This window comes from Hemicordylus capensis, chromosome 5 (genome assembly GCF_027244095.1).
Source record: "Hemicordylus capensis ecotype Gifberg chromosome 5, rHemCap1.1.pri, whole genome shotgun sequence".
In the NCBI taxonomy this organism is placed as follows: domain Eukaryota; kingdom Metazoa; phylum Chordata; class Lepidosauria; order Squamata; family Cordylidae; genus Hemicordylus; species Hemicordylus capensis.
Window position 1 is genome coordinate 78409822 of NC_069661.1, and position 23311 is coordinate 78433132.

At 43.3% G+C, this 23311-nt stretch overlaps 1 long non-coding RNA gene across 2 annotated transcripts in view; it reads left to right on the forward strand.

The window, feature by feature from the left end:
- The window catches only part of LOC128328196 (uncharacterized), a 28815-nt gene extending 5713 nt beyond the window's left edge, over nt 1-23102 (forward strand). For both annotated transcript variants that reach the window (XR_008309072.1, XR_008309073.1), the window contains exons 3-5: nt 162-310; nt 21094-21198; nt 22847-23102. This is a non-coding gene — a long non-coding RNA (uncharacterized LOC128328196). The remainder of the gene's footprint in view (nt 1-161; nt 311-21093; nt 21199-22846) is intronic.
- The last annotated feature ends 209 nt before the right edge of the window (nt 23103-23311 follow it).

Sequence of the window (23311 nt, forward strand, 5' to 3'; positions counted from 1 at the left end):
GTTTTGAACTGAATCTATGAGTTCCTCAATTAAGAAGAGCGATTGTAAGCATACTTACTGGGGAAGCATATCCCACTAAAACAACTGGGACTTACTTCTAAATACACGTGTTTATGATCATCAGATTCTATGTGTGCTTCACAGACATGTGCTCTTTGCAGGTTTGTTTGGAATGTAGTCCCCCTGATATACAATCAAGTATTCAGGCATTCATCGGCTTTAAGGTCAGTCACTTCTACTTAACTGTCTTGTGGATCGTGCAGGAAGGAAGGAAGGCCCTTGTGTGATGACTGCATTGCTTCCAGTATGGGTAAGTGGGTAAGGATTTGTAAGGTGGTGGCACACCACCCAACGTGTATCCTTCCCTTTTAATCTTCGCCGCAGCCAGTGCATGGCGTTTTCTTCCGCCCACCAATCTTAAAACACCTTTTATTGGGAACACAGGCCCCTGAATTTAGCGAATGCACCGCCAAGGCGCTGAGTGTGTGTAGCTTTGCCTCCCGCATCTGATTTTGGAATAATCACATGGCCTCTACAGTGTTTGTTTCATAACTTTCAAATGCAGCTTCTTTGAATGAGAGTTCTACCAAATTTACTTGAGATTATTCAGGGGTGGGGTAAGGAGATTGCAACCGAATACCACCCACCCCTGGCCAAAAAAGAAAAGAAATAAAAGATCCCAGTTCATCTGTGCTGTTGAATTTAAGGCCATTCTGTAGCTCTAACTGGTTTGTCTTCCTACCCTCCTTATTAAACCGATCAGGTGCAAGCCAATGCAAATTATTCTTGGCCTAAACTCTGCAGAAACAAATTCAGTGGAAATAAATGGGCTTTGCCTCCAAGCTAACTTATATTTGAGGGTCGGGTATAGTCAGACAGGTTTGTTCTCTGAGGTTCATATCAGCTCCCTGCCAAACTTTCTTTTCAGATTATTAATTTATGCAGAAATGGGTGAGGCTTGAAGGCCAGCTGACATCTGGCTGGCTGCATCTACCCCTCCTCTTTCCTGCCGATCCCCTCCCAGCAGTTCCAGTCCCACTAATAGACCAGGAGTAAGAAGTCCTGTGTGGGTAGGTGGTACTACCAGCCTTTTCAAGGCCATCTAGAAACCAGAGTTCTTTGGTCCTGGTCAAGGCTGGAGCCCTACACACATTTTCTCACTTTACAATTCAGTAAAATAGACGTGTGGTTGTGCAACCTATGCACTAGTACCACAGCCTAGAGATCAAGGGATCCCACTCCAGTCCAGTGTCAGGTCCTGTTGAAATCAAAAGGACTTTCCTTGCCTGCCCACATGGTTAGCACTGAAATCCCAGGCTCTGAAATCCCAGGGACACCCTAACTGCAGGGATCTCTGGTCTGTTGAAAGACACTGAATGATCCTAGAATAGTCATTTTTCCTTTCCTTTCCTTTCCTTTCCTTTCCTTTCCTTTCCTTTCCTTTCCTTTCCCTCTATGAACAACACATTGAAACAAAATCTGATGTGACTGAAATGGTTTTTTCTCCCTGCTCTAATCTTACCATTGAAAAAGAGTCCCTCTAACTTTTTTGGCTTGTGAAAGCCAGAAATAAAGGCCTATTTTGCTATTGCCTCTCCCTCCTGTATTTACGTTTACAAATCACTGAGAGATGGAATACTTGACCATAACCCTATCAATACCCACAGCCTTGCTTGGGAAGTAACTGGCGGATCCTAAGTATTTGAAGTGGGGGTCCCATTGATTCTTCCCAGGACACCTGTGGAGGATGGAGATCCTGCTGAAATTAATGGAAGGTGCAGTAGCAGCCAAGGCCTGCCTACTTCTGAGTCCCACTGACCTCCTGACACATGACCCCACAAGTGCGTTTGGGGTTTCACAGGGTTGTAGTGGAGGGAGGACACTAAAGGGCAGAGCTCTAGTACTTCTCGGCTTATCTGGCGGCTTATCTGGCTTTTAGGGTGGGCATAACCAGCAGAACTGCAGAGTGCCTGCATTTCTGAATTTGCAACAACATCACTGGGATTTCAGCCCCAGTTAATGGGACTGATTTCCGACCCCACTGACTTCAGTAGGGACAAATTCATGTTAAAAAAAATCACTGGGTGCTGGGTCAGCCTGTATACCACCTGAACATAACCCTCACTTGCTTTCAACGGACTTTACTTCAGAGTGTGCTTTAGTAGGGTGGCCCCTTTGGCCCCACTAAATCAGGGGAACAATATTCAGTCCAGTCCCAGTACTTTGGCTTGGCTGCATTGCCCCGAGCCAGCTTTTGCCTTGGCAGCGATTGGCTCACACCCTATGCTTTGTTCTATTGGGGAACTTATTTTAAATGCAGTCCAATTGCATTTAACAGGGCAAGCAGGACCTTAACACTTCTAGCTAGTAACAAAACCTTGAGACAAGATCCGATGGGGAAGGGCAGGTGGGCGGGCGGAAGAAGCCTGACCCATAACTAGTACTACAAGGAATATTTATGTACTGCTTTTCAACAAAAGTTCCCTAAGCTGTTTACATAGAGAAATCAATCAATAAAGATGTCTCCCTGTCTCCAAAGGGCTCACAATCTAAAAAAAGAAAAAGAAACACAAGATAGACACCAGCAACAGCCACTGGAGGAATGCTGTGCTGCTGGGGTTGGCCAGGGCCAGTTGCTCTCCCCCTGCTTAATAAAGAAAAACACCCCTTTTAAAATGTGCCTTTTTGCTCAATTAGGTAAATAGATGAACTTTATAAGATCCTCTTGTGTTTAGGATGGCAGCTCTGCTGAAGTCTGATCCTAAGCATGCTGCTGTAGTCAGAAGTGCTCTTACCCCCGGACTTTTCCAGGGCTGAAGTCTAGGGCTTCCAGCCACAGCCCTTGACCCCCCCCCCTCCTCTTTAGTCTGTCCTGGATGGTGTGGTCACCCAGCTGAGCATGATGATGCTTAAGAGGTGGGAGGGCTCCAAAGGCCTTTAGGTCGAGTCTCCAAAATTACCTAGGTGCACCTTTGGCTGCAGTCCAACAATATCTGGGGACCCAAGGCTGGGGCCCTTGATCTAGGCCAGCTGCTTTTGGACTACAGCTCCCATCATCCCCAGCCACAGTGACCAATGGTGAGGGCTGGTGGGAGCTGTAGTCCAACATCTGCAGGAGGGTCTAGGACAGTTGTGCAGCCCTGACCCAGGCGAAGTCCTGCGACAGGATATCCTAAACATAAAGAAGCTGATCCAGCCAACTCAACCTTGTCTTCCAAATACCCGTGGAAAGACTGAGGAACAAGAACAAGGGGGCAGGCAGGCTTCATGCTGTGTTTTATGATACAAGGATGGATTTTGCTATGGTGTGTGTTCCGGTTTTGTAAACTGCCCTCAAAGCGCTGTTAAAGGGTGGCCGAGACATTCTTCGGATGAGTGAACGCGCTCAGAAACAACTCCACAACTATACATAAACAAGCAACCGTCCACTTCAGTTTCCCACTGTCTTGCAGGCAGCCTTGCAGTTCTCTTGTCTCTGAACAATGCAACCTTTGTGAAATCAGTAGCGCACGGGGGTTGCCCTGGAAATATAGGGGCGGGGAGTTGCTACTCTTTTCCTTCCGGTGCTTGTAAGGAGTACGTGATAGGCAGAAATTCAGCAGGTGAAGCTTTCTCCCATCAGCGCCTCTCTATGCTGTTCAAGTTCTGCCTGCTCCGCAGTTGCTAAAGGAACAGGAGCCATGGGGGTGGGTTGATAACCCCAGGTGTAGATATGAACTTGGTCTAGGGGCATAACAGTCTTTTGCGTGGATATCGGGAGTCCTGGAAGGAAACCGGTATGGGTTCGTTGACAAAGGAAAGCGTGGAGAACCGCCAGAATCCGAGCTGTGTAGCTTGTGAATATATTTTTGTATAAAATTGTGATTTGTGATTCTTTTGGGTTGCAGCGGTTAACCTCTTGGGAAGGGGAGGGTTGGCAGCTGAATGTTTATTATAGACTACCGAGGCATCCATTTTATTACTTTCAAAAACGCAATTGCGTTTGTATGTGTTGTTAGCCGTCCTAACCTATAGGGGATTCGTTGACCTATAGGAAGACGTGGGGACACGATTCAGCCCTACGGTTTTTGTCCCATTGATGTCACTGGGATAGATAACGCATATCCTTCAATCTGGCTCATTGATCCTGCTCTGTTTAACTAGGCACTAAACATTAATGTAGCCTTTTGAGGGGAATCAAAATAGCCTTCTAGAACGTAAAGTTGTGCCGTCCAGTCGATGTCGACTCCTGGCGCCCACAGAGCCCTGTGGTTGTCTTTGGTAGAATACAGGAGGGGTTTACCATTGCCTCCTCTCACGCAGTATGAGATGATGCCTTTCAGCATCTTCCTATATCACGGCGGCCCGATACATAGCAGTGGGGATTCGAACCTGCAACCTCTTGCTCCTAAGGCAAGTTACTTCCCGCTGCGCCCTACAAGCATCAAAATATAGCATGATGCCCACTCATTACAGTATGTCCACCTTTACAGGGTGCCCACGCATTTCATACCTTTTGGGGTTAGCCCACCCTACGATACCATCTTGCAGAAGCGGTTGGTTTTAAAATTAAGGCTTTTGCAAGGCTCTGCAAGGCTCAGCAACACGCACATGTTCCTAGGGAGGTGTCGGCGTGTGTGTGCATCTGTATATTCAGTCTCTCCCCCGCCCCCCGTAATTGATCTGGCTGAGTGAGGCCGTTTTGGTAATTTGGATATACCAAGGCTCCAGATAATGACATATAATCAGACTTCAGGTCACTTGGTCATTCTCTCATGACAAACCCCTCCTGCTCTCTCTGATCTCCTTTCAAACTAAATTTCACACAAACAAATAAAGCAAGACAGGACAAGTTCTTTATTTTTCCCTCCTCCCCCTTAAAAATCAGGACATGGAGAGTATGGGCGGAGGAGGGGGAAGAAAAGGAAATATTAGAAAACTCTGTTAATAGAAAATACATAGTAAACATGTTCAGAAACGGGGGGGGGGAAGTATACCAAAGGATAGGAAAGAACATCTTATCATAAAGAGAGCCATTGTGTACAAAACGCGAAGGGAAAAAATGTTCTGGCTCATGTTAGAAATGACATAAATTAAAATAAAAAAATAATTACAAACAGAAATGCCATAACCTAAACAGAAGAGGCTTAGTGGAAAAGCGGCGTGTTGGGAGCGACTCCCTTCCTACCCGCTGCCTGCGCTTCTGCCTTTACAAGCCCGTCGTCAAACAAGACTCCCGGCTTGAATGCCTGCGGTTGCTTAGCTGAAGGCAGCGGTGGTGCTGGTGCTGGTGCTGGGGGAATCCCAGCAGGAATCCCACCTTTTGCCCAGATGTAGAAAAGGAAAACAGAAAAGTGAATCAACGGGAGGCGAGGGACTGTTGCAGGGTCCTGAGCGTCTGAGGTGCAAAGCCTCCCTATGCATTTGAGGAGTCCTCCCTCATTCTACTGAGCTCCTCCAAAACATATTGTCGCCTCCAAAAGTGTCCCCCAGAAATTTGATTTGCTCCTCAAGCTTCCCATCTGCACCTCTGCTTGAGCGTTCCTAATCTCAAGCAACACTGACGAAACAGACCACCAAACACACAAAGGAAGAACGAAAGGACAATAAAATGCTGGAATCGCGCTTATCTGGGGAAAAGTCTTACTCCGTGAGGCTTACTTCGGAGTAGAAATGCATAGGCTCGGGCTGTATCAGATACATGAAGAACGCAGCGAAGACGCTGTGTACAGGTGGATGGATGGAGGGATGGACAGGGCATCCCAAGATAGGAATATCCAGGTTAAGGTGGGAGGACTCAGTTTTGCAGATGAGACGGAAAAAGGAATGACCACATATCGAAATCAGACATACCATATAGGAAACGCCACCCCCCCGCCCCGCCCCAATACCCCAAACAGAACTCCTATTAGTGTCGACACGGGTACTTTTAAACAAACATTTTCAGAAGACGTTTTCTGTGCAGGGGTTCATATTTTCTTGCCAACAAATATTCTACCAGCTGGTGTGCTTATTTTACTATCTTTCGCAGTTGTTTGCAGTTATCGCTCCCTCCCCGTCTTTTGCAGTATCTTCCCAGGCTCAAACCACGTGGTAGAATTTTAGGGCAAATGGACATTAGCCGTCCTTCTTAACAGTAACCCCGAATTCTGAACACATAATATGCAAGACCTATTATTCAGAAATCATAGCTTTAGGATCAGATGTTGCATGTTGCTAGGAAGAAGCAAGCTGGCAAAAAGGAGGAATATTAATAATGCCACCACCACCAATTAAAACAACAATAACATGGAGTTCAGATGGTATACACAATTCTGGCAGTACAATCAACTTATTTGTTTGTTCTGTGGAACCTACACTCTATTAAAACCATTCCCCAAACGATCTATTATAACAGTGGAGGACTTAGCCTGCAATGTACACTCACATGGAACACCATGCACACTTACATGGGGGCAGTTACATGGGAGTAATCCCAGTGAGCATTGTAGGGCTTAATTCTGAAAAAAAACCACACCCAAGTATAGGGTTGCATCATTTGCACAACCATTCTATGAACTGTCATACAGTGGCCTTGAATAAATTTACTCAATATTAGCCCATTGAAAACAATGGAACCTATGTCTATGTCTTCTGTGACTACCTTTATGTCTGTCCTGTGTCTGGTTACTTCATAATTTGATCACTTTTTATTTTAATTTAACTGCATGTGGGAGTGTGGGCCAAAACTGAGCAGTAAATCTATGGAAAGGAACAGCCCAAAGAAGTCTCTTCCAAACTGAAATACATGCATACATCAGTAGGCATGCTTTTATTTACTAAACTATGTTTAGAACCCGATTTTAGAACTATGTTTAGAACCCGATTTCACTGGCTTAGAAACATACCTCTAAGATATGATTCTAAGCTATTTAGAATCACTCCCCTCCTCTCCACAGTTAAATGTGTGGAACCAAATGAAAGGTCTTGTAAATGTTGTGAAGAACTAGTATTCAGATGTATATTGTATATACTAAGTTCATGAACTCTTTGCTGTCTCATAGCCCTTAAGGGTTTAAATTCCCAAGTTTAGTTCCTTCTTTCCCAACCATTTTTAGAAATATCACAAAACTTCTACTTACACTGGAGTAATTCATCCTCGGAGTGATGTATATTATGAATTAATAAATGGGAACTAGGGGCTTCATTGGGAACTAAAAAAACCCCTAAATAAATGGGAACTAGGGGCTTCATACTTACTACCACTTGTAACAAATTAGAGCAATTCTACATATAAATGTACACTGAGAGAGGAAAGCAAATTCATGACAATACCCCCACAAAATAGAGTGAAAAGCTGTGATCCTAAGAGCTAAGCCCCGAAACCAGTGAGTTTGGACTTGCAGCTGCCTTGAAGGCAACAGGACTATTATAAAAGCAAGTGGGTTGAAGATGGCTTAATCGTAACAACTTTCTGGATCACACCCTCTGGGTGGGGCACTCTCTGGATAGGGGCATATCAGTGTACAGTGCCTAACTAGAGCTACAGAAAAGTTAAGCAGTGAACAGTCAGTTACAGTATCCTGTAACTGACAAGCACTTTGTCACAGAGAAGTAACCCAGAGCTGGGGGGCAAACTGTAATCCTGAGGGGCCTCCTCTGCCCCCACCAAATGCTGTCAGAATAAACCAATATATGGAAGGGCTTGGGACAATTTCCTTTGCTCATTCTTTCTGGACTCCTATTGCTCCCTCTCACTCATACCAATTTATCATCAGGGAGGCTGGTGTAGTGGTGGAAGGGTGGGCAAGCATCCCCTCAAAAAAGTAGTCCCCCCATCATGTGGGGCACAGCACACCCACCTAAAAATGCACATTGCCCCTTCTGTGCCCCCCTTCCACAGGGCGGGTTCTAGAAATCTTGGGGCGTACAGCCAAATTAGGTTGGGGGGGCTATGTAAAGGGGCTAAAGACTGGGGAGGTTGTTGGCTCCTTGATCCCTCAGCTGCTCCTCTGCCTCCGCTAAGTTGGCAACAAGCTAGAACAAAATAAAGAGAACTAACAACAGCCTCCATGCAACTTCTCCTTTCCTCATTTTTATTTGTCTCCGTTTTCCTTGCAGGGGTCATCCAATGAAGCTGACGGGCAGGAGATATTTAGGGTGGGAAAAAGGAAGGACTTCTTCACACTGTGTATCATTAATCTAGGGAATTCAGTGTGCAGAACACACACTTTGCATTCAGAAGGCCCTAGATTCCATTTCTAGCCACAAGGTTCTTGGGTAGCTGAGCTGGGAGGAGCTTCAAGAGCCTGTCAGGGAAGATAAACTGGGTGGACCAAAGTTCTAACTCAGTGCAAGGCAGCTTCCTATGTCCAGGGAAAGCTTATGGGATAGAGTCCTTGCTTTGCAAGCAGAAAGTGCCAGGTCCTCCCCACAGCTGGTGTCATCCCTGGCTGCCCCATAGCTCCTGCCTCTTCCCCTCTCTCAGTATCTGCAGAGGGCCAGCCTCTCTGGAACCCTGTCTGGAGAATGAGACTTCTGAGACTCTCTCTCTCCCCCCCCCGCCCCACCCCCTCATGTTGCCTTTCTTGTATACAGATCCCAGCCCAGCATGTATAGTAAAGTTGTGCCATCAAGTCGATTTCGACTCCTGGCGCCCGCCGACAGAGCCCTGTGGTTATCTTTGGTAGAATACAGAAGGGGGTTACCATTGCCTCCTCCCACGCAGTATGAGATGATGCCTTCCAGCAGTTTCCTATTTCGCTGCTGCCCAATATAGGTGTTTTCCCATAGTCTGCGAAACATACACACGAGCCCCCCCTCCCCCAATGCTGTGGCCCCCTGCAGTAAACGTAAACCATCCCCGCCACAATTTCTTTTCTGCTGCTCCCACTGATATTTACAGAGTTCAGAAAGTTTGAGAATAATAACAATAACAGCAATAATTTTACCACCTCGGTATTGGAAAAAAGATCGAGACTAACCAGGGTGGAATGCGTGGGAAGTACTGAAGTTGCTTTCCCTTCGTACGAGTATGATGATCACCTATACAAGACCAGAACCTGTTACTTAGGAACATAGGAAGCTGACATATACTGAGTCAGACCTTTAGTCTATCTAGCTCAGTATTGTCTTCACAGATTAGCCCGTCTTCTCCAAGGTTGCAGGTAGAAACTCTCTCAACCCTATCTCGGAGAAGCCAGGGAGGGCACTTGAAACCTTATTCTCTTCCCAGAGCAGCTCCATACCCTCACTCTTAGGAACATAGGAACCTGCCATATACTGAGTCAGACCATTGGTTTATCTAGCTCAGTATTGTCTTCACAGACTGGCAGCGGCTTCTCCAAGGTTGCAGGCAGGAATCTCTCTCAGCCCTATCTTGGAGATGCTGCCAGGGAGGGAACTTGAAACCTTCTGCTCTTCCCAGAGCGGCTTCACCGCCTGAGGGGAATATCTCGCAGTGCTCACACATCAAGTCTTCCATTCATCTGCAACCAGAGCAGACCCTGCTTAGCTAAGGGGACAAGTTGTGCTTGCTACCACAAGACCAGCTCTAACTAACTAACTTCTGATTAGTTAATTCGGAATAATCAGCACCGTGACACCCTTGCTCATCAAAGGGGATAGAAACAGCTCAGAATTACCACTTCACCTAGGAAAGTGGACTACCGATTCAGAGGGTGGTTCGGTTTTAAATCCTGCTTTTGTATATGGAAATTAATCTAGAGAACACCGTAAGGTTCCAGCCCCGCCTCTCTTTCCCAACATGCGCCTCTCTGTTCCGATCTTTCTTGCGGCCTCCCTGGTTCAAGCCCCGCCCACGGCGTGCTCCGAGCCAGGCTTGGCTGCTTCGACGCCGCCGTGTTATCTAGGCGCGCATGGAATGAGCCACGCGGGCCGGGCTTTCGAGGGTGTGTTAATCCCTCCAGCAGCTTCCAGAGGGTCTGAAACATTCTTAGGAAGTTGACCTAATAGGGTGGGCTGGGCTCTGTGGCTGGGTTCGCACTGGGTGTGCATTAAGAAGAAACATGCTTCACAGACTATACTGTGGAGGCTTCTTCATCCGAACCGAAATGTGGCACTAAAACGAGTGCACGACACGTGCCCTGCAGACCCGTGATGTGACGTGACATGCATACAGTGGGCGTGTAAATGCATATATTAGCCGCCACCCTCCCGCGCTATAGATTTGAATGTGAAAGGCTAAAGCAGGACAGATCCTGCTAATGTCTAAGGTTTAAAAATCCTCGCTGTTCATGGTAAAGAATCGTTGTTCATTTATAATGAGAATTAGCATTCTGGCAAATGTAGGTGTTCGGTGTGAAAACGCCTTAGACTGAATGCATATTCTATCCATTGGAGATCTTATATTTGCATTAATCATACAGGGAATGTGAAAACTAATCTAAATATTACATTATAGACATGGGGAAGCATCCTTTGACAATGATCTAAAGCAGGCTCCTTTCAGTTAATGCTGAAATTCTAAGGTTTATAATCTAAACCTATAGTTGGAAGCAAGTTCCATGGGTCGGTTAAAAAACGGGATTTGAATTATTGTAATGGTGGTGATACTTTGTTTTGCTAATGTTTCCTCAGCAAATTGCTGGATGATGTTTTGGTTGGCCAACCATCTAATAATAGACCTGCTGTAGAGTTTTTAATCTCTAGAGGTATACTTGATTTTTTGGTTTTGTTTTGTTTCAGTAAGATCTACCGCCGTGTACACATATTTAGGGCTGTGGGTGTGCAGTTTACATAAATCCTGGTGACTTCCCCCTCCCCTACTATATTTTAATCTTTCAGTTATAAAACTGGGCAACAGTGTGAGCTGATCTGGTTTTAAGATGTGATGCCAACGAAAGATAAATCTTTCACAATAAGACAGAATAGAAGGAAGTGGGGTGAGGGGAGATGATGAGAAAAGGAAAGATTAATGCATGTATGGCTGAAGAAGTGGAAAGGAGAGAAAGAGGGAGAAAACTAATGACTCACTTTTCAGATGAGATGGTGAAGACGGTAAGATCTTTCAAGTGCAGTGGGGTAAAAGGAAAGAATAAATACAGAAAATGGATAATGCTGAAAATAAAGATTTTATTCTTCCTTACCAATAAAGGGTAAGGAAGAATTAAGAAAAGAGGAAGAGATTTCTGTACTGAGATGAGATGCTGAGGGAAAGGATCGTTGACAGCAGCACAGAAGGTGTGAAGTCAGCTTCACAGTCTGAGGGCTTCATGTGGTTCTCACAATCAGGTGAGTTAAAAGAGGTAGAACAGCAGATCATATTCCTCTTTGCTTTGTATAACAAGAGTGTGAATTTCAGGCGGCATGAATGACTGTTGCAATAGAACCACAGAGTTGTAGTTATTCTAGGTTAATTAATTTGGACTCAGGGAGTGCTGTTGCATTTGGAGTGCAAGAGAATAAAGAGCAAACAGTTTTGTTTGGAAGTAAAACAGCATCTCAAATTCAGTGTGTGCCTTCTACCATCACTGCCAATAATAACAGAATGCTAGATTTTCCAGACTGTGATTAGAACTAAGGTGTCGATGGAAAATTTTGCTTTGAATGCAGGATACCTCCACTATGCCTTACATTGCTATATTTAGTCCGTGCATAAAAACACTTTAGCCTAGAAAGGGTTAAAGCTCCTTTGCCCAGCCCTTCCATTCTTCCTCCTCCATTCTTTCCGAGCCCCTTGAATGCCACTGCATTCCTCTAGAGGTCTCATTAGGGAAGCCCTAGCTGCTATTTGCAACATTTCCTCAATCAAGTGCTTTTAAATATAGCTGCACAAACAAATGGGCGGCAAAGAAAATGCAAGAATCTTGTCACTGGCAGGACGAATCCAATATTTCATCTCTTGTTTGGCTTGTAATTACTATTTGCCCTCCTGGCTAGAAATGCCCTTCATCCCTCCTTGTGTATGAAAATCAATGTTTAAAGCATCCATTCTAAGCGTTAGATGTATCCGTTCAATATTGTACCATTTTCCCATGCAGCTAGCACAAACTTATTGTCTTTACTTGGAAGTAAACCCCACTGTATTAAGTGCATAGAATTACACTGCGGATATGCTAACCTGAAAGTAAGTACACTACTTTCAAGGGTAATCAGTGATGGTCTTTGAAACTTCTGAATAAGCATAAACAAGGTTGACTATGAGAGATCTTAGATTCCTTTGTCCCTGATAATTCTTTCATTTCTTGAATGAGGAGGGGTTAAGGTTAAGACTCACGCTATGGTATCCCTCATTATGGTTGTTTTAATTCAGTAATTAAGGAAATATACTCTGCATCTTCTCAAAACCACTCTCCTCTTTGTTACTGTAGCTGAAAACAGTTTCTAGGATCAAATATTGCACTCTTATCTCAGTCTTATAGATATGTACTTGGCCGAGAGTCTGTTCTTCTCTGTGGGATTTATCCTCTTGCAATGTTTTCAGGATTGGTGTGCCGGAGACAAACAACTGGGCTATGACATTTCTAAGTTCTTCTCATCATATCCAGTCCTTCAGCTAAACTTTAAAGCTTAAGCAGAAGTGACATCTCGGAGCACTGCACACAATTTCCTTCTGTCCCTCTCCAGAATCTCTCTCAAATCTCTGTTATGATCTTGTTAGGTTTTCCAGAGCTGCTTATTCTGGTTTGATTGACTGTTGTTCAGTCAGGCGCTTTTCATTCTATTGCAGGCAGAATCAAATTCCCAGCTCTGTTTGAAAAGTTTCTGTACACATTTATATTTGATTGATTTGTATCTCATTTGTTCTCCAAGGAGCTCAAGGCAGCATACATGCTTTCCTCCCAGCCCTACATTTTATCCTCACAACAATCCTGTGAGGAAAGTTAAACAGCGCAACTAGCCCAAAGTGAATTTCAGTTGAGGGGGAATTTAAACTGAGGTCTCCGCAGACCAAATTTTACACTCTGTCTATATTCACCAGATTGGCTCTCACATTGGTTGCTCCCAGCCCATTTTAGTGCCTATGTAATGACTCCTCTTTATACAGTGGAAATCAATGAACTTTTGTTTGATCCTTGAAGGTGATGGACTGCAAATCCTGATCGCAAAAAAACAAAACAAAACAAAACAAAACACCTTGGATGGGCATAAAAGAGCCTAATTTGAGCCAAGCTTCATTTGAGCAAGGATTTGGCCCTGGAATGTTGTCAATGTTAGGATTCAGCCCTAGAATATATAAAGTAACCACCAAGAAAAATGCCTCTGAGCATAGGAGAAGTTCCTTTCTTTCATTTCAAAAAGGAGAATGGAGAGAGATCTTGCAGATAAAGGAGTGTGGTTTCAAGGTAGCCTTAGGCCCTGATACCACTTTTCCAAGAAAACAATCACTATCAGCTTTGACATAGCTGCGACCCATCCCAACCCACAACGGAGATTGCAAAGCTCCACCATGGCCAGGGTGTCTACCTTTCAGAGTTGTGTTGAAGGGAAAACTTCACCAGGTTTAGTTCTTCATATCCTAGTGTTGTAGTAGTATTGGGACATACAAAGAGGTTGCACAGAGGGGAGAAATTGTTCTCTTTTTAAAACATCATAGACATTTGCTGCAGCCTCAATCTTTCTGGCAGGTGTGTTGAGCATATCTGACACACCTGCAAGATACATAGGAACTGAACTGATTCATGTGCTACATTCCCCTGGCTAGTGTCATTACTCAGCAAAACTCAACAAGGCGCATAGATGTCTGGAATGCCCAAGGTTCTAGATCTAATACAATTCCTAATCCGCACTTTGCTTGCTTGTCTATCAATGGCTAATAGTCAGAGGGCTGTGGGCCACCTCCAGCCTCAAAGGCAGGATGCCTCTGAGTACCAGTTGCAGGGGAGTAATGGCAGGAGAGAGGGCACACCCTCAACTCCTGTCTGTGGCTTCCAGCGGCATCTGGTGGGCCACTGTGCGAAACAGGATGCTGGACTAGATGGGCCTTGGGCCTGATCCAGCAGGGCTGTTCTTATGTTCTTATGTCTGTCATACAAAATACAAAATTGTTTGCTGTGTAATAGCTGCATGTTCTACATCCAAGCAAAGCACTTGGCAGCATAGCTCACTTTCAGTGTAGAGACCAATTAGCTGGACAAAGAAGCTGCGTGGTGTTTCCTAATGCAAAGTAATTTTGCTTGCAAAGAGCTGAGCTATGATACAAAGTGTTTTGCCTTGATCAATCACAGCTCATTTCTTTGATAGTTTTAACTGCCTTTGATGTTGCTTAGGAAGTCTCAGTAAAGGTGATCTTGATCAAAACAAAGGCAGAATTTGCGTTTCAAGGGAAAAGGGTAGGGCTCTCAGCCCCTTAAATGGCAAGTCTGCCTGTCAGAGTTGAAAAGGGTGAGATATCCAAGTTGAACCCAAGAAAGAAATGGATGTAGAAGAGTGGTATTGAACCACTGTGAGCTCTTTCAGATAAATATTAGGTCCTGGAAAAGGCCATGCTCATGAACCATACTTAATCATGCTTAGCATTTGTATAGCACTTTTGAAAGATCAAAGCACTTTACAGGTATTATCTTGTAATCCTTACAACTACACTGTCACCTAAATATTATTATGCCCATAATGCAGATGGGCACCTGTGAGGGAAAGGCCTGCCTAAGACCACCTAGTGAGTTCATAGCAGAGGTGAGACTCGAGCTGGCTTAATTCATAGCTCAGCCTCTACACACCTTGTAGCCTTTACTGTAGACTTCAGCTCTTTCATCTCACCTACTGAAGAGCCCCAGTCAGGCCCAAACCCCAACTGGGCCCCATGGAACGCTCCACCTCTCTGTGGTGCTGCTTCAGGCTTTATCGATCACAGTGGCTGTGCCTGCCATGCACCTTTCATCTGCTAGGGAGCTACACTCACCATTTTTAATTAGATCCTTGTGTTAGCATCTCAGTCGTAAGAGGATGGACAGAAATAACGTGAGTAGAAACATGTGGAGAGCATTTGGAGAATCTAAAAAAGCACTCTGGCATTTCTAGGACATGTTGTTTCCAGGAATGGAGTGTACTGTCGGTAGCGAAAGCAAGGGCCTGTAATGCCTTAGTTGTAGAACGCCATTGTGGTTTTTTTGGCAGAGGAGTGGGTGGGTGGGTAGGAGGCTGTGTTTTTGAAGGTCTGTTTTCCTTAACAAAGCTGATAGTGAGAGTGGATTTGAGACACTGAACTGATGCTTAATAAAGAGATACAAGTCCACACAAATAAAACTAGCAACACTGTAGTTCTAAACCCACTTGCTAATGCTGTTGTCCCAGTAGTTCCAGAGAGTTTATTCCACAAGAATTGTGCTAATTGCAGCTTTATTACCTTTAACTCCAGTCCTGAACAAATGATTGGGCATGAAGTCTTTCAGTTTATATTTAGAACTAGCTTGAATTCATGTAGCTTCATTACTGTTGGTGTTTTTTCTGAACATTTGTATCTCTCTCTCTTCCCCCCCCTCCAAGCAAGAACTAAGACAGTTCTTTTGTTTTCCAAGGAAAACTCTGTACAATTAATGCTAGTGTACTGCCTTAAGTGACACAGCAGGAAAATGCTTGACTAACAAGCAGAAGGTTGCCAGTTCAAATCCCTGCTGGTACTATATCAGGCAGCAGCGATAGAGGAAGATGCTGAAAGGCATCATCTCATACTATGTGGGAAGAGGCAATGGCAAACCCTTCCTGTATTCTACCAAAGAAAACCACAGGGCTCTATGGGCGCCAGGAGTCGAAATCGACTTGACGGCACACTTTACCTTTACTGCCACTTAAAATGATGAGTTGTTTCTGTGATCTTTTAAAGAAGGCAGTAATTGGACACCCCCCTCCCCCAGTTCTCCAAATACTAGCTGGAAGAAATGTCCTGTCCCCCAAAACACCTACACTTAAATCACTTGTTTTAAATAGTCTCCCAATCTTTTTTGTGTAAAGCCCCAAACATTTTGTATCTAGTTTAAATTGTAGCTCCTGGTGTTCTGAGGTTTTGAAGGAAAGGGACATGCAGTTCCCCTCCCCTACAAGCCAGATTGTACCCCAGAATCTTTCTGGCAAGAGGGAGGCAGTATATGGGTCACTGGATTTTGAATTTTTTCAGAAGACTATAAAAGTCTTATTGGGTGTGATCTGAGCAGCATACCTTGGATCTGAAACTCACACTTTTAGATCTGAAACTAGAATATTACCTGTGGAAATGAGGTTCATTTGTATCTTTCAAGCACTGGAATAAATTAATGTGTTTGTCTGAGGACAGACTTCCAAAACTCTGTTTAACAGAACAAATTCAGACTTATTCAAATGTCCTGATTTCAGAGGTTATTGCAAATGGCACAATTCTGCAGCTTCTTTTCTTCCCCATTATTAGATGAACACTGGTCAGACTGGGGGGAAAATAGACTTCCAGCTGGCAAACAGCAATGTGGATTCCACAGAAGTGGCAATTTTCGCTGTATCTATAACAAAACAGTGAGACAACTATTTTGATACTCATGTAATTCCTTGTTAACAGTGGCTGCACAGCCCCCCCCCTGCAAAAAAAGGGATGGGCTCTGAAGGGGCAAAGTGTATTTAAGAGGGGTGCAAATTGTCTACATTTTAGATTTCTGAAAGAAAAATAGCCTTGGATTTCACATTGATGCTTCTATCTTAAATATAAATGGAAGTTAGCCCATGGAGAACTGTGCTCTCTCTGTCTATGGCAAGCTCTTTGTTAGGAGGTGCTTGTTCCCATCTCCCCCTTATTGCCACCTACGTTGTTACCTAGAGGACGTCTATTTAATTATATGGTAATGCAATATTTACACTCTGGTTAAGAAAATTGGTTTTTGTGCTGATTATAAACAATTCTTCCTTCGTTTAAGCTGTTTTTGTTATAACTGTTCTTTCTTTTTATGCTTGGAATTATACTTGAGATTTTTGTTTTGGCTGATGCCCAAGAGCAATACACTTGAACTTGATCATCACACTGAGGAGCAGCCTCCACTTAAGTCAAAGTAGTTAGATACAGTACCTGTGGCCGTATAGAACAGGGGTTCTCAAGGTTGGGTTCTCAGCTGTTGGAACTGCAACTCCCATCAGCCCCAGCCACAGCGGGCCAAAGTCATGGAGCTATAGAGCTGTAGTCCAAAAACATCTGGCTATCCACCAGAGCTCCTGGTGGCGCAGTGGTAAAAACTGCCGCCCTGTAACCAGAAGGTTACAAGTTCGATCCTGACCAGGGGCTCAAGGTTGACTCAGCCTTCCATCCTTCCGAGGTCAGTAAAATGAGTACCCAGAATGTTGGGGGCAATATGCTAAATCATTGTAAACCGCTTAGAGAGCTCCAGCTATAGAGCGGTATATAAATGTAAGTGCTATTGCTATTGCTAAGTGCTATTGCTATCCAAGGCTGGGAAGGGAACCCTTTCAATAGAACCTCGGGGACGAGCATCTCAATATTCCGTTTTAACTCAAATCTGTATTAGGCCCAAAGGGTGTGATTCCAAAATTGCTTCAGATGGCACAGTTACCCTCAGTCCCTCTTAAAATATCCTTTAAAAGAAATTTACATATATATTTATTTTTATTACTTTTTATTTTATTTGTTTATATTTATTTTTTACATTTATATCCTGCTCTTCCTCCAAGGAGCCCAGAGCAGTGTACATGGTTATGTCTGTCCTCACAACAATCCTGTGAGGTAGGTTAGGATAGGACTGATTCCCATATATTATATGAGCACATAGGAGCCAGCTGTCCTAATTGCCTTCCTACTTGTAGCAAATTGCAGCTACTGTTATGCCTCTCCCTGCACACACACCCTCGTCCAACATCTGCACAAAAAGCCCCACATTTACAGTGGCATGCCAAAAGCCAAATCCCACACGTGGTAGCAGTGGCACATGACATGATTAGCAGGCCATGGGCAAGGAGCTAACATTTCCAAACGTTTGAATGGTTCTCAAGTAGCCAGGCATTGCTATAGGATTCTTGTCCCTTTAACCGTTACAGGCCTTTCTTGGCATAGTGATGCAGTGCTCCACCTGTTGAATTGCTCCCTGTCTACAATTGTTTAGTGCACAGAAGCCATGTGGGGGTTGGAAGAAGAAAGCAATTCTACTTTGTTTAGGCCTGGAAAGGTTTACAGTGGGACTGGTATTTCAGTCCTATATACATTAAGTACCATCGATTTCAATGGAACTTCCTTGCCCATAAATGTGACGAGGCATGTCATTTATGCTTGCACATCGAAATACATTTGTTTAAGTCATTTATGAATCGCAGCTGAAGAATGATTTTAAATATGATCCTATGTTTGACTTTAATAGTGCTGAAAAGGCACCTTGGGGAAACTATAAATCTGTAAGCTGTTTGAGGAAAATAATATAGTCAAAGGCAGGTATAAATGTATAAAATAAATAAAAGCAGCCTCATATTTGGGGCAAAATGTCTTGTACCCCATTCATAAAGGCATTCCATAGAAATGATGCAGGTTGAAATCGGTGGGGTTGATGTCTGCTGTAGTGTTTAGAACTGGTCTGGTATCTTTAACAAAATGTTTGTAAAGTCTTTCCTGAAATTTCACAGACATGAACTGTTATCCCAAAGCAACAAAACACATTCTATAACCATTCTGTGTTTAGAAGGCCACTTCTAAAGTCTGACCTTCTTTCAGTCATGTAAATATATTTTTAGATATGAAGATTTCAAGATGGGAATAATCTCCGCAAATAAGACCAGCTTTTCATAATGCAAGGTTTGACTCTAAACAGCCACTGCATTATTTAAAACAGTAGCCAGGGAAGTGATGCAGCTCCCTTTAATGGTTTAGTTGTTCAAACAACAATTGGAATTGGATAAATGCTTTCAGCTGGGATCACTTTCCTAATACCTTTGTAGGTAATGGGATTCCCAGAGTGTTCTGCTGTGTGAACATTAGGCTGTATGCATTGGACAGGCAGGCAGCAGGTCCCTTAATAAAGATACTAAAGCAGATACATTACAGTTTTAAATAATATTAATGGAACTTTAGTGTCACATTCGACTTTAATGTTTTATGTGACCTTTTAAATTGGGACACTTGTGTAATTGTAGGATTGAAATTTAGTGTTGGGGAGTATGTTCAACATTTTGCTTGTTATGCCAAGATACTAAAGGAAGAGGAGCTTTTAAAAAAAAGGCTGGCAGCTTTAAGTGCTAGACCCACCCTAACACAATCCATTCCACAGTGTTCTATAAACCCAAAGTAGGTACATTGCAGAGAAAAGTGCTGACCCATGCTGATAAATCAAGTCATTCATTTCAAGGAAGAGAGCAATGTTTGCCCCTTCCCCAGGATCATTGTCAGTTTGACTTGTGATCAGCCAGAACCTGCACTTGAACAAAACCCATCAAGACATCTTTACCTCCTTTTAACGTATATGTCACGTATTTCTTGTGGCTGTTAATCAAGGACCCTCTTTTAATTTTCTTTGTGAATTCTTTTCATTGTATATCAGGCTACTCTGTCTGCAGCCACTTATAAATGACTCAGTTTTGCATTTTAAAAAAATTCTTAATTGCTTCATATGGCTTAATAGTATGTTTTAAATGTGAATGTATTGGTGTTTCTTGCTATAGAATTTTGATGTGTCAGGAACCAATGATCCAAGTGCAAATTATGTGGTAGGATTCCCCAGGCAATGATGCTACTAAATACTACTCTGTGTTTCACCAAGATAAATCAAGAGTGTCTGTCTGTCTGCCAGTGGCGGATGGTGAAGCCTGCTATGGTGGGGAAGCAGGGTGGGGCAATGAGGGTAGTAGGATGCAACTTTAAATGAAAGCAAACTCACCTGCTGCCAGCACCCAGCATCCTAGAGGGACCAGTGGTGCCTGACCCAGCATCCCATGGGATTTGCCATGTTTTGCTGTGCTGACCCCTCAAATGATATCTGTGCATGCACAGAGGCAGCAGGGGTGGGGTGGGGCAATCCTCCCTGTGAGATGCTGAGTTGGGCACTGCCAGTTCCTGTAGGATGCCGGGTGCTGCAGATGAGTGAATTTGCTTTTATTTCAAGTTGTATCTTGTTGCTCTCACCACCACCCCCGTCCCACTGCCATTAGCAGGCTTCACCAGTTGCCAGTGCTATCTATCTATCTATCTATCTGTCTATCTGTCTATCTATCTATCTATCTATCTATCTATCTATCTATCTATCTATCTATCTATCTATCTAATCACTCTAGCAACCACAGTTTTGGATTTATTATAATGATTACAATTAAAAAACAAACAAACAGAAGATATAATATATTGGTCAAAATGTTCGCCGAATAATATGGGTTCAATTGCTAGCATTTGAACCAGTCCCAAGGAGAGTCTGATCTGTAACAAAATTGTTTAACTCTATGCCATGAAGAATTTCACCTGTTGAGTTTGGTAGATCAAACCTCCTGTGAAAAGCACAGGAGCCGCCCTAGTTGTTTTTGTCCCTGACTAGCTGGCTGGCTGACTCTGTGGCTGGGGATGTGTAGCCCAACAGTGTCTGGGGACTCAAGGTTGGGAACCGTGTTCTATATAATGGGAATGGGTCTGATGATATGCCTACTAACTGATAACCTGTAGATATTTGCACTGTAAAATAATTTTATCCATTACATAAATTGCTGTGGGAGGCCAGATTTTTCCAAGTGAAAAACTGAAAAAGCTTTATCTAAGGCCTTATCTACAAACTGTGAAGGCTCACTTACTCCAGGTATAGTTTAACAAAACTATACCTTGAGGATCTGAGCCTGCAGTTTTTACTGATATATACATTAGGCAGATGTGATCGTATCTTAGTCTCATTCATAGAAGACCCACATGATCAGGATGGATTAAGGATAGTAAGAGTTCTTGCAATCTTATGGTTAAGATGGTGGATAATATTTTAAAACCCACAAATTACAAGGAAGTAGTTCTCTAACTGGCAAAACTGTCATATCTTTCTCTGGCTTATTTCAAAGTATTTCAAAGATTCTAGCCTCTAACATAGATGAAGGCAACCCAATGGCAGTTTAAAATGTTTTAGCCATGCAACGCAACTCACTCTGAAATAGTTTGTACTATCTAGCATGAAAGCCATTACATTACATGAAAGCCATTACATTTGGACTTTACATTTGTAATGACACTGTCTGTTTCTAATTCTGTTACAGGTGCTGTGTCACCAAGGCCTCCGTTCCTCTCTGGTCTAGTGTTGGAACATCAGGATTGTTAAAGAATCGCTGGAAATCTTCCTGAGAGGAATCAATTTGTGCCTGGTATAAAGGCATATTAAATTGTCTAATTTGTGCAAAATGTTCTTGAATTTGGTATATCTTTGGCCCTTACCTTGAAATTAATTTCTAGAGTGAGAGCTATTTTGCTAATTAAAGCAAAAGATTAGGAGCTTGTTGATCTTTTCACCTGTTTTTAAATAGTTTTTTCTTGTGTATATAAAATCAAAACGCTATTCTATGATAATACAGTGAGGTCGTTCTCACAATAAAAAACTGTGTTCTACCCAGGTTTGGGAGCTGCATGTACTTCCCATTTTCAGTTGTATGGTGGAAGCAAGGTAGGAGGAAGACCTGGGTATCTTTTTCCTCCTACCTTGCTTCTACACAATCACTTCTACCCAGGTTTTCCTCTTACCTTGCTTCCACACAGCTGAAAATTTGGAGCTCCCAGATATGGGTAGAACACAGTTTTTGACTGTGTGAATGACTTCTCTATGTTGATATGTGGTCTTAGCATTTGATTATTACTTTCTAGGTGTGGAGAGGTATAATATTTCAAAGCTTAACTGTAGGGATGTGCAAAAAATTTCGGGCACAGAACGATCTGTGCCCGAAACGAGCAATTTCGGGTGATTCGGGTCCGAACCGAATCACCCCCGATGTCCCCCGATATTTTTCGGGGCGGAACCGAATCACCCGAATTTTGGGCCCGAAAAATTCGGGTGATTCGGAAATGACATCTCTTTGAATTTCCCGCCTTTTTGCATCCATTGATTTGAATGCAAAAAGGTCTGAAGTGATGTCAGCCCACATTTTGGGTCCCAGGGGCAAAACAGTGGGGTGGGGTGGTAGTGCCTAATGGTTGGAGGCTATCATCCAAATTTCAGGGGAATTAGGCAAAGGGCTGATTTTGGGGAAATTTTTGAAGTTTTAGTGTCTTTGGGGCAGTTTGGGGGCATAGAGTGGGATCTGAGCAAAAAGGGTGGGGTGGGGTGGTAGTGCCTAATGGGTGGAGGTTACCACCCCGATTTCAGAGTGATGGGGCAGAGGGCTGATTTTGGGGGAATTGTTGAAGTTTACGCATCTGTAAGGTTTTCCCCCATAGAGAAGCATTGAGGTGTCAGCAAATGGATAGCTTCACGCGGGGGGCAAAGGGGTGGCCTAGAGCAGTGTGGGGTTGGTGGTAGTGCCAGGTAGGGTCAAGGAAGCTACCTGAATTTTTTCAAAGGATTTGGGCAGAGGGCTGATTTTTTTGGAATTGTTAAAGTTTACGCGTTTTTAAGGCTTTTGGGAGCTTTCAGCAGCCCCATAACTGCACTTGGGGGTTGCTGGGGTGGCCCAGAGCGAGTGGTAGTGTAGTGCACACAGGGTGCTAACCACCCCCCATGGGTTTCTAACCCATGGGGTACAGGGTTCTGTTGTTTCAGAGGTATTCTGAGTGTGGATTCTATGATAGCTAATGAGAAATCTCATTATGTTATGGTAATGGGACCTGTTATAGTAGTCATGTTAGAGGGGAAAAAATCTAAAACTATACTCATAAAGAGGAGAAATAAAAGTATAATTTTGCACTTCTGGCTGTGATATATCATAGATCTAGGTCTAATCTATATATAATAGAAGTAATCTAGATACAATATCTCTCGAAGTTGTACATGTATTCTAAGAATTGCCTTTCTATTTTTAACAGGTTTCTTTCTGAGAGAGGATAAAATACATCATTAAATTCTTCTCCTACAAACCTGGGATGTGGATAGATCATGTCAATTAGAGCAGAAAAAACTTCATGAAAGAGGTCCAGAGTCCCTATTAGGTGCATATATATTTACTAATATCATAGGTTGCCCTGCCAGTTCCAGATGTTTTCAAAATCTGGAATAATATTTCTGTGCCAGTTACACAATCTGATCTATTAAAATCTGATTTTGGCCATTACTATGGACAAACCTCTGGTTCTTGGTTATCTCTTCATAGCACTAGCTATACCAACTCATCTAAGTTCTAATTTGTATGTCTCTGCTGTCTCTATGAGAGTTTCCTACAAAGATGTAATACTAGCATTCCATTCCTTCAGTTCTGTGAATGAAAAGCTTGGGAATATTTGTTGCGGTCACTAATGCTTCTGACATTCTATGAAACATACACAAGAGTAGTC